We start from the raw sequence: 12,046 nt of genomic DNA, 5'->3' as shown, positions 1-12,046 counted from the left end.
TACATTGAGACCAAATCGGCCAAGGAGATATGGGATGCACTTGAGAAAAAGTTTAAGGCGGAAGAGGAAGGTACCAAAAAGTTTTTGATATCTCAATACTTCTATTTCAAATTTTTTGGTGATAAACCTATTCTTCCTCAAATTCATGAATTGCAAATAATTGTTAACAAATTGAAAGTTTTAAAGATTGAGCTTCCCGATGCCTTTCAAGTTGGTGCTATAGTGGCTAAATTACCACCAACTTGGAAGAGCTATAGGAAAAGAATCCTTCATAAAAATGAGGATTATTCTTTGGAGGAGATCCAAAAGCATATTCGAATCGAAGAGGAATCGATATGAAGAGATAAACTTGTGGAGGGGTCTAATGGAGAGACTTCCAAAGCAAATGCGGTGTCACAACCAAAACATCCCAGAAACAAAGGGAAAAAGGGTAATGAGAAACCTTTGGGTCCAAAAACCAACCCAAACAAGTTTAAGGGCGAGAAATGCCCTTGCTTTGTGTGTGGGAAAAAGGGTCACTATGCTAGAGAGTGTAGGCATAGAAAAGACGAACAAGGACCTAAGGTGAACACAACTCAAGAGGAAAACATAGTTGCTACCCTTAGTGAGGTGAATGCGGTCCAAGGCAAGGTGAAAGGGTGGTGGTATGATACATGTGCGACCGTCCATGTCACCTATGACAAATCATTGTTCAAGACCTTTGAAGAGTAAAAGGGCAACCATGAGATACAAATGGGCAATGAGGGCAAATCCAAGGTACTTGGCAAAGGTACTATTGAAGTCTACTTCACCTCCGGCAAGAAAGTTACATTAGTGAATGTACTTTATGTTCTCGAAATGAGTAGAAACTTGGTAAGTGGTGATTTGCTTGGCAAGCCCGACATTAAAGCCATTTTTGAGTCCGATAAACTTATACTTACCAAATCAAATGTATTCTTGGGAAAATGGTACTCTTGTGAGGGAATGGTTAAATTGTGCACCAATGATGTAACTTTCAATGTTATCAATAAAAATGCTAATTCCGCCTATATTGTTGAGTATGATTCTTTATTTTTGTGGCATCTTAGACTATCACATGTAGGTTTTTCAACCATGAAAAGAGTAGTAAAATGTGGTATGATTGCATGCAATATTAAAAACTATGGTAAATGTGAAACATGTGTTAAGACAAAAATGATTAAGAAACCATTTCCTAGTGTAGAAAGATCATCTAATTTACTAGATGTAATCCATAGTGATCTTTGTGAATTAAATGGTATTTTAACTAGAGGTGGTAAAATGTATTTTCTTACTTTTATAGATGGTTTTAGTAGATATACCTATGTGTTTCTTTTAAAGCATAAAGATGAAACTTTTGATGCTTTTAAATTGTATAAATTAGAAGTTGAAAATCAACTAAATAAAAAGATTAAGGTGCTAAGAAGTGATAGAGAAGGAGAGTACTTCTCTAATGAATTCAATACATTTTGTGAAGAAAATGGTATAATTCATGAGTGCACTGCACCTTATACACCACAACACAATGGTGTTGCCGAAAGGAAAAATAGGACTTATCTAGAGATGATAAATTCTATGTTGGGGTTTTCTAAGTTGAACTTCAACTTATGGGGTGAAGCGCTTTTAACTGCTTGTCACATTCTTAATTGAATACCGATGAAGAAAAATGAGATATCTCCATATGAGTTATGGAAAGGAAGAAAACCCAACATAGGGTACTTCAAAGTGTGGGGGTGTCTTGCATATTGCAAGAAAAACGAACCTAATAGAACAAAGTTAGGTTCAAGAGCCATAAAGTGTGCTTTTGTTTGTTATGCCAACAATAGTAAAGCTTATAGGCTATTAGACTTAGAGTCTAATGTTGTGATTGAATCTAGAGAAGGTGAATTTTTGAGAATATGTTATGTGACAATAATTCTCAAGCTTCAACATCTCTAAAGGAGAATTTGTTATATGAGAACAATTCTCAAGCTTCTACATCCAAAGTTGATTCTCAAGAGGAGAATTCTCAAAAGGATGTAAAGCAACCCTTTGAACCTAGAAGAAGTCAAAGGCTTAAAAATCATAAAAGTCTAGTAGTGGATGAGATAGATTCTCAACGAATTTCATTCTACATGGTAGAAGGAAATAGAGAGGAAGTCATTAGGAAAATTCCTATTGTACTTCTCGTTGAGGATGATCCTAAGACTTATAGAGAAGCTATGCAATCGAGAGATAGTGCATTTTGGAAAGAAGCCATCAATGATGAGATGGATTCCATTCTTTCCAATAACACTTGGGAATTGGTAGACCTCCCACCGGGGTCTAAGCCAATTGGGTGTAAGTGGGTATTTAGGAGAAAATACCACACTGACGGCACTATCCAAACCTTTAAAGCTAGATTAGTAGCTAAAGGGTTTAGGCAAAAAGAGGGTATTGATTATTTCAATACCTATGCGCCTGTTGCAAGAACAACTTCTATAAGAATTTTGTTCGCTTTAGCTTCTATACACAACTTGTATGTTCATCAAATGGATGCCAAATCGGCATTCCTTAATGGTGACCTCAATGAGGAGGTCTATATGGAACAACCCGAAGGGTTTGCCCTACCAAAATATGAACATAAAGTTTGTAGACTTGTAAAATCCTTATATGGATTGAAACAAGCTCCTAAGCAATGGCATGAGAAATTTGATCAAGCCATCATGTCTAATGGGTTTAGACATAACAATGGAGACAAGTGCTTGTATTCCAAAACTTGTAAGGGATATGTGATCATTGTTTGCTTATACGTGAATGACATGGTTATTCTCAGTAATAGCATGAAAGGGATAGAAGAAACGAAGAGGTTTCTATCATCAACCTTCAAGATGAAAGATCTTGGAGAAGTTGACACCATACTTGGTATCAAAGTAAAGAAACATAGTGGGGGTTTTGCGTTAGGACAAGCCCACTATGTTGAGAAAGTATTGAACAAATTTAACCATCTCAAGGTTAAAGATGCCAATACTTTATTTGATCATAGTGTAAAACTAGAGAAGAATGAAGGAAGAGCGGTGGCTTAATTGGAGTATGCTAGTGCTATAGGGAGTCTAATGTACGCTGCCTAGTGTACTAGACCTAATATAACATTTGCGGTAAGTAAACTTAGTAGGTTTACAGGTAATCCAAGTGTGGATCACTGGAAGGCAATTGGAAGAGTCCTAGGTTATCTCAAGAAAACCAAATGACTAAGCCTTCACTACTCCAAATTTCCTTCGATTTTAGAAGGATATACAGATGCAAGTTGGATATCCAATCTTGGGGACAACTTGTCCACAATTGGTTGGGTATTTACACTTGGTGGAGGTGCAATTTCTTGGGGTTCCAAGAAACAAACTTGTATATCTCATTCCACTATGGAAGCAGAGTTCATAGCTCTAGCTACTACCGGCAAAGAGGCCGAATGGTTAAGGGATTTGTTGATAGAGATTCTCCTAATCAAAGATAATGTATCTACAATATTGATACATTGTGATAGCCAAGTGACATTGGCTAGAGCATACAACGGAGTGTATAATGGGAAGTCTAGACATATTTGTCTAAGACATGGATATGTAAGAGAACTGATTCAAAGAGGAGTCATCTCAATATCCTATGTGAGAACAAGTGAAAATCTGGCGGATCCTTTCACTAAGCCACTAACAAGGGATTTAGTGGCCGCATCATCTCGAGGGATGGGACTTAAACTCCCTAAAGAGATTCACGATTGATGGTAACCTATCTTAACACTAGTTATTCAACTAGTGTTAGGTTCAATAGGTAATAACAAGTCAATCAAGTGAATATTAGTTGTACTCAAAACAAGTCCCATATGAGATATTGAGTACTTGTGTGTTACCAAGTGGAGGGTTAAATCCGAAAGGTTTCTTAATAGAATTCAGTCTTGTAAAGACAAGTATTTTTGGTAACAAATACTGTAAGAATTCTACCTATATGGACCTAGGGGTGGTGTCGCCTCTCATGAGAATTGGGAGTATTCTCAAGAACGTCCATGAATGGAAAGTGCACATGGCCATTATTGGTGCAAAGCGAGACATAGAGGTCTCAAGTGAACATCGCAAAGGTGTGTGTGTTATCACCCATTTGTTATCATGAAAAGATGGCTCAATGCCTAGTGCAACCAATTTTTTGACAAATTTTGTGATAATTACACTATAGTAAAGTTCAAGTTGAAAAACACTTTACTTTATGCACTAATGCAATGACTCCTATATGAGAGAGTTCTTATTTAATCAAGTGGGGGATATGTTATATTTTAAAATATAATGATTGATTAAATAAGTGTTACAATAGATAACTATTTAATCTAGTGGGGGAATGTTATATTATTTTATAATATAATATAATGTAATATTATATTATATTATAATATAATTTTTTAGATTAAATAAATGTGACAAAGAGTGTCACATATTGTAACATATAATAGTGAGTTACAATATTTAAATATATGAGATATATCCAAATAATGTAACATATTTGGTGTTACAAATTTGTAACTTCCAAATATTACCCTTTATTGTGTAAATTTGTTGTTACACAATATTGAGATGAATTTCATAAATCCATATGTGATATGACTGTTAAAGATATGATTTTAACCCCAATAATGTGTTTTGGGAGTTACAAAATCATTTGGGAGGGTTTGGAACCGTTTGGAAAAACAACACATTTTTTAGTACTGAAAATGGTCAGTGGCCGCGGCCTATGGGACAGAGGCTAGTGGCTGCGGCAACTAATGTCTCTGGCCGCGGCCACAGGCTAAAAACTGACAATTTTTCAGTTTTTTCAATCTTTGTTGAACGGCTCAAAAAACCCAAATAACTCCCAAATCTCATTTTTAACTCCATATTAATCCAATTAAACATTGGTAACAGCCATGGGGGTTGGTGGAATTTGAAATTCAAAGGGTGTCTCTAAACTCTATAAATAGGAGCCTATAGCTCACTTGTAAGACACAACATTTCTATCCATTAGAGCACTTGGCTAGAAACACCTTGAGGCTTGATAATTCCAGAAAGCATTTCCTATAATCTATGAGAGATCCCTTAGTGCTTGAGTTAGGGGGAAATAAGCTTTTGGACAAATGTTTCAAACCTTGTTCAAGTTGGTCAAGTTGGTGATCCTCAACACTCTTCACTTTGGTCAACACTCTTCACTTTGGTAGTGTGAGTGAGAGTTGTTTATCTTTTGTTTCTTGTTCCTTTCTTTCATTCTATTGCTTTTCATCTTTATATTGTTCTTCTCTATTTACTTGTATTTCTTGTTCAAGAGTTGTAATCTTTTCTTTTCTTTTGTTTCAAACACTTTACTTTATTTGTAACCTTTTGCTTAGAGTTGTATTTTACTATTCTCTTCTTCTTCATTATATTCTTCATTTTCTTTGTTGATTTGTAATTTTCAATTATAAAGTTGTAACTCCTTTTAATCAATTATTATTTATTTGTAATATACTGCATAGAGTTGTAATTTATTATTATCAAGGAACTAAGTGTTTTAAGGATAAAATACAATGAGGGGTTAAATGGTATTTTAGTCTCATCTCATTGTAGACCGTCTATAGAGGATCGAGTGACAATTATGGTTGTAACGTATCTATATTACTTATAGAGCGTTCTATGAATTCAAGAGTGCAATTCCGAGTCTTTAGTGGAGTCACGAGGAATTAATAAGTTAGTAAATTTATTTGTTAAATTTATGATAACTTATTGGAGATTGATTTTATAGGCATTGTACCTTGGATAAAATCATCTAGATAGTCTCAATTAATTGATTTAATTATCAAAGTTGACCAGGTCAATTTTGGATAGTTTCACAGAGTAATGTAATTTAGAGAAGAAAAGAGAAATTATAGCAGATTTATTAATTAAGATAAATTGGTGTCTAAATTAATAAGTAAGTTTAAATCAAGGTTCAAATTATAAATAATTAATTTGATAAAATATTTAAATAATTATTTAATTAATTAAATCAATAGAAAAAATACATGCCTTGATTTTAAGTCCAATGGACTTATAATTAAATGAGAAATTTCACGGGCCTAAAGCCCATGATAATTTCAACCTAGGGCTGGTAATTGGCTATTATTTTTATGATTTTTTAATTAAATAAATGACCTAATTGAGTCTATAAAATGAATGCTAAGTGAGAATTGAAAAACGATTACAGAAAGACTTTCTGACTAAAAATGAGAAGATCTAGTAGGTTTTAGATTCTCTCTACAAACATAAGTCTTTTTTCTAAGCCTCCATATTCTTTTATCTTATTCTCTCTATGTCTATCTCATGTGTTGAGAATTGCCCACCTTAGTCTAGGTGATTCTAAGGATACTTTGGAAGACTGTGAAGAAAATTGAAGAACGCTTCAGTTTCTTGGTGATACTCTGCGACAGAAAGGATACAAGAGTTAGAGAAACTGAATGAATGATTCAATCATTCTGCTGCACAATAATGTAAGTGTTCTTAACATTATCTCTGTATGAATTTAATTTTAGAAACATGTTCTTGATTATCTTGTATTAATTTGTTTAAATATAAGATCTACATGAAAATAAACAACTGGCCTCAGAGTCTTTGTTAATCTTTATTTTCATGCATGAACATTTTTAAAATTGAATTATTTGATGTGTTGAGCAATTGGATGTATTTCATGTTTTTATGAAGCATATTGAATTTTATGTGATTATTAGCAATTTTAGGTTATTTTGTTGTGTTTTCTATGCCATTAATTTTTATAAATACTTTATTTTGTGTAAAACATGGTAAAAATTAATTAGAAAATAAATTTTGGTTTGAAAAATTGCACAAAAAAATTTTCCGAATTTTTTTTGTCTGGTTGCGCATCCGCGTGCGCCATGTGCACGTCACCCAGCACCCCGCGCGTGCGACTCTCAGCGTCACCCCACCTGCGCGTGTGCGATTCTCGGCTGTCACCCTGCCGCGGGCGCATGCGCGCATCCACCCAGCCACCGTGCACGCACCCGCCCAGCAACTCGCACACGTGAACAGTACTCGTCACGGGTACTGTTCAACCAATTTTTATTTAAAAAAAAATTAAAGAAAAAAAAATTGTGAAATTGCTTTTTATATGTGAAACCCAAAATATCATATTTATTTTATCTTTTAAAATAAGATATTTTTGATTGTTTAATATTTAAAAATTAGATATTTTCTACAATGAATCAAATTCAAATTTAAAAATAGGCTAACAACTTAATTTTAAATATTTTAATATATTAAAATATTATAATTAAGGTATCAGATATTAAAGATATTTTCTTTTAAATACTTGTTTATTCCATAGTTTTTAATATTTAAATTATTTGAAATTTGTTAGTTAGATATTTTTATGGTTATTTGAATTTGTTTAACTGTTTTGAGATATTTTAGGATTGTTATATCTATTAATATATTTTTTTAAATCGTTAAAATATTTGCTTATAGTTGTAACAACAAAATATATTTTTTGAAAAACAGTTAAGATATTGATTTTAAAATTTAAAATTGGTTAGATTTTGAAAAATATCATTTTTTTCAACCAATTAATAAAAATATATTTTTTATGGGATTTAAATTAACTATTGTTAATTGTTGATAAATCCTATTTAAATTAAATTAATATTTTTTTGTTCAAATTAACCTAAACCAAGTTGATTGTTGATAAATACAATTTAAATTAACTATTGTTAATGTTGATAAATTTCATTTAAATTGACTTATTTTTTGTAAAAATTTAATTAATTCGAATTTTTGATAAATTCTAGAAAATTAATTGTGGTATTTTTTGCAAATGAAATAAATTGTGGTATTTTTTTTGCATAAATTTGTAGACTTGCTCATATAGTAACATGATTAGGTCCATCCAATTATAATATGTCTGTTTGCACTATATGTGGTATTTTTACAATTGGGCTTAGATGCATATAGTGGCCCATATATTTGCTTAATATATGGATTTTGCCAAATAAAATATTCATAAAATGATAGGTTTTATTTGGGCCCATTAAAAAATATAAAGTTTAAATTCATCTCTTGTGGGTGGTTCCACTTGTGAAAGCCCATTTGCTTTGCATGACTATAGTGGACCTAATCAATTAATAACAATTAATAAAATGAATGTTTAAATTCCTTTCTTTTGGACCTTGTATGGAAGTAAGGGGGTCTTAGTAGTGGGAATGACATACTGGACCCAACCGTCCTCCATACAAGCTCAATTGTTAAGAGTCATTTGCCTGAGTTTGACTTAATTGTATATGTTCATTATAATAGTTAAACATAAATATTGATTAGCAACAAATTAATTCTAATTTAATTGAATTTGTTTCAATGTGACACTTTAGAATTAATAGAAAATTATAGGACTTTGGTTTTAAAATTTAACTTTTCAATTTTTTGGAGAACCATTGTCATTAATTTTTGAAAATAAATAATAAAAAATGCTATTTTTTAAATTTTATAATGAGCTTAATTTAAGAATTATATTCGATCTCCACCGTTGGTTTTAAAAGGTCTATAACTTAATGGGGACTCGAGATGCTTTGATTCGTTCCTCTACGGAAGGTGTTCATTAGTTATTTTGACAAGGTTAAATTTCAAAAGATAGATAATTATAGGTCAAATTCTAGACTCACACCTATGGTGACTACTAGGACTAAATCTATTGATTATCGAAAAGGAAAGGGAAAAGAGGGGAAATTGAGGTTTTAAGCTCGAGAATTCGAATGTTAAGGCTCGAGAAGGATTCTACTACCTGGTTTAGTAGAATCCAAGGTCCCAGAGGCTAGATTAATATTCCGAAGTTATTTATTGGTTTAGGACTTGATGGATGGTTATTATGAATGCGTTGTGGCTAGGTTTTCAACGAGGCTCAAATTAGGGGACTGTGCTCGAAATCGCGTCGACTTATCAGCTCGGGACACAGGTAAGAAAATTGTTGTACCCGTAGAGCAGGGCACAACCCTATTGTTTGTGTTTCAGGGCACAACCCTATTGTTTATGCTTAATATATTTGTGGATATCTGTGATTATTATGCTATGCATGTTTGTGAGTGAACGGCGAAGGCCGGGAATGACGAAGGATGATAACGGCGAAGGCTGAGAACGACAAGAAACTGGGTATGGCAAGGGGCCAGGATCAGCATTGAGCACCCTGAGTGCAGGTCGTTAGGGCGAGACCCTCCTAGGGTGCTGTATCCACTTGCTCGGTGAAGGCTGGGAATCCAGGGCCTGGTAAAGTGCCTGGGATGACATAGACCGCTATGTGTGTCAGTCAGTTGGCTGTTTTGCTGTATATTCTGGATTGTTATGTTATATGTTATATGTTGAATTTTTTTGCTGGGCTTCGGCTCACAGGTGCTCTATGTTACAGGTAAGGACAAGGAGAAGGTTGACCAACCATGAGTACGGAGAGCGTGGAGTGATGGGTACATGTTCGGCCTACCTGGCTGCCACGACCAGCGTTATTTTAGGAAAATGTACTGTAATTAACTGCTTTGTCGCTTAGGTCGATCGAAATTATATTTTTGGGTTGTAACACATTTTCTAAACAATATTTTGGGATCCTAATTGTATAACTTTTTTTTTTATGATTTCAATGAATGTAAAATTTTTTATAATTAATGCCATTAAAATAGTTTTATTTCAGTTTAGTCACACTTTTAACCTAAAACCTTGATTAGCGAGCTGATGGCACATTTTTAACTCACATAGTAACGACTCTAAGGAAGTAGGGTGTTACACCTTATTAGGAAGCATGCGATTCTGATAGGGCCTGACCCTTGACTGTTGATATGATTATGTGATTACCTGCTCAGTTGATATATGAATTCTTTATCTGCATGCTAGAGTTAAGAGCATGAGATTTCGTTGAAAGAGCGGGGGTTATTGATTGATGCATGAATGCTATGGGTATGTATTTTAGCACTACAATGATATGTGAATGTGGTGCTGTTTGATTTTCCCGTGGGGGAGGCTTTTGGATGCGCTCATCATGCTTAATGGGTCAAATTATTGACTGCAGACTAATTCGGAGGTTATGTGCCCAAGGCAGTTAATGGGACCCAGTGGTGTTTATACTGAGGTTGGGAATTATAGCAAGGGCCTAAGGCCTATGCCTGCTCCTCATAATTGGCAGCAGGTGTTTACAGATATGCAATTAAGATTGCAGAAGCAAGAGGAAGAGATAAGGTGTTTAAAACAACAAGTTTTATTAGGGAACACATCTTCCTTTGTTATGCTAGAAGTGGCACCAGTTTTGGCTCAGCCTAGGGTTGAGAACTGGTGGAAATTAATATATGAGAGATTTCAGGAATATTACCCTCCAGATTTTGAGGGAGGCCTAGATTCATTCAGAGCCGAACAATGGATGGGCATGATCAATTCCATCCTCGACAATGTGGTAGTGGTAGGTCACGATAGGGTGATCAGTGCTATATATGTGTTACAGGAAGATGCTCGTACTTGGTGGGAAGTGGTATCCCAGACACGAAATACATCTGGGATGAATTGGGAAGAATTTAGGCAGTTGTTTAATGAGATATATTATTGTGATGCAGTTAAGACTGCAAATACAAATGAATTTATGAACCTGGTTCATGGAATCACTACAGTAATAGAATATGTTAACAAATTCGATGGGTTGGCCAAGTTTGCTTTTGATATGGTACCCATGGATGTGGCTCAGAAGGATTGATTTATCAAGGGATTGAATTCCAGGATAGCTCAAGGCATTAGAATCGCCCAGTACATAAGATCTCTACCTATGCTCAGGTGGTAAGGAGGGCTCTTGTTGTTGAGAGCACAAGAAATGAAATATGGAGAGAGAGTGCTGGAGAGCATGGAGCTCAGGCAAGGATACCTCTGTTTATTTGTAATGATCCTATTTCTAAAACCTTGGACCATTAGATCTAGTATACATAGCTACTATTTTGGGAAAGATACATAAGAAATAATATAACTTTATTAAATCTCGAAATATTGTATCAAATACATAATAATAGAAAATATGGCATGGGTACCCATTGTTTAAAACATAAAACATAATTTTAAACTAAAGAAAATTGTTTACAAAACTAAATGCGGAAAAACATAATTTAAAAGACTAAAAATAAATAACTTCATCCTCGATCGACACGCAGTCCACACATTTCATCCATCCTAGACACATAAGCAAAGCTACCAAGAATCCTTCCGCCTTCCATATTCATTTTCCTGCATCACACTAAAAATAAAGGAATGAGCCTAATGCCCAGCAAGGAAAAACTACTAACACCATAAATATACACATAAAATTATATCATAACATATGCTATAAACATATCATAACATATACTAAAAACATATTATAACATATACCATAAACATATTATAACATATGTCATATACTACTACAATGGATATTATACTACTTGGGGCTTGTAAACTAAACAAGTCATATGCCCAATAGATTGGTGGGGCATGCTAGTCAAGCAAGTCATATGCCCATAAATTATTGGGGCTTGCTAGCTAGACAAGTCATATGCCCAAGGTCTAATATCATACTATAAATTATGTTAACATATTATAACACAACATAAGATAACATAAGCATAACATATCATATAAGCATACAAAATTCTATCCTATTTTCCTTACCAACATCGGGATATTTGAGAACAAAGACGGGATTTGGAACACTCCTAAAACCAACAATACAAATGGTGAGTATTTCTAAAGAATAAAGAATGAAAAGACTAGAACTAAACCACCAAGAGAAAACTTACCGAAAAGACACCTTAAGTTCAAAGAACTTAAAAACCTAACCACAAAACCATAACAAAAGTTAGAACATGAATGAAAACTAAAGAAACTAAGGAATCAAACAGGATTGAACTTAAGAATAAGGGTACTTTTGTTGACCTTATAGATTGACCTAACTCCAATACCGAAATACTCTAATCCTTACTTCCCAAGTGTTTGGTAAAGCTTAAGAATGATAAGCTTTTTCCTTTCCCACCCAAGTGTATCACTCTTATGTTCTCACTAACACCTTG

The sequence above is a fragment of the Humulus lupulus genome, chromosome 3 (assembly GCF_963169125.1).
Source record: "Humulus lupulus chromosome 3, drHumLupu1.1, whole genome shotgun sequence".
Classification (NCBI taxonomy): domain Eukaryota; kingdom Viridiplantae; phylum Streptophyta; class Magnoliopsida; order Rosales; family Cannabaceae; genus Humulus; species Humulus lupulus.
Note: the sequence above shows the minus strand (reverse complement) of the source record.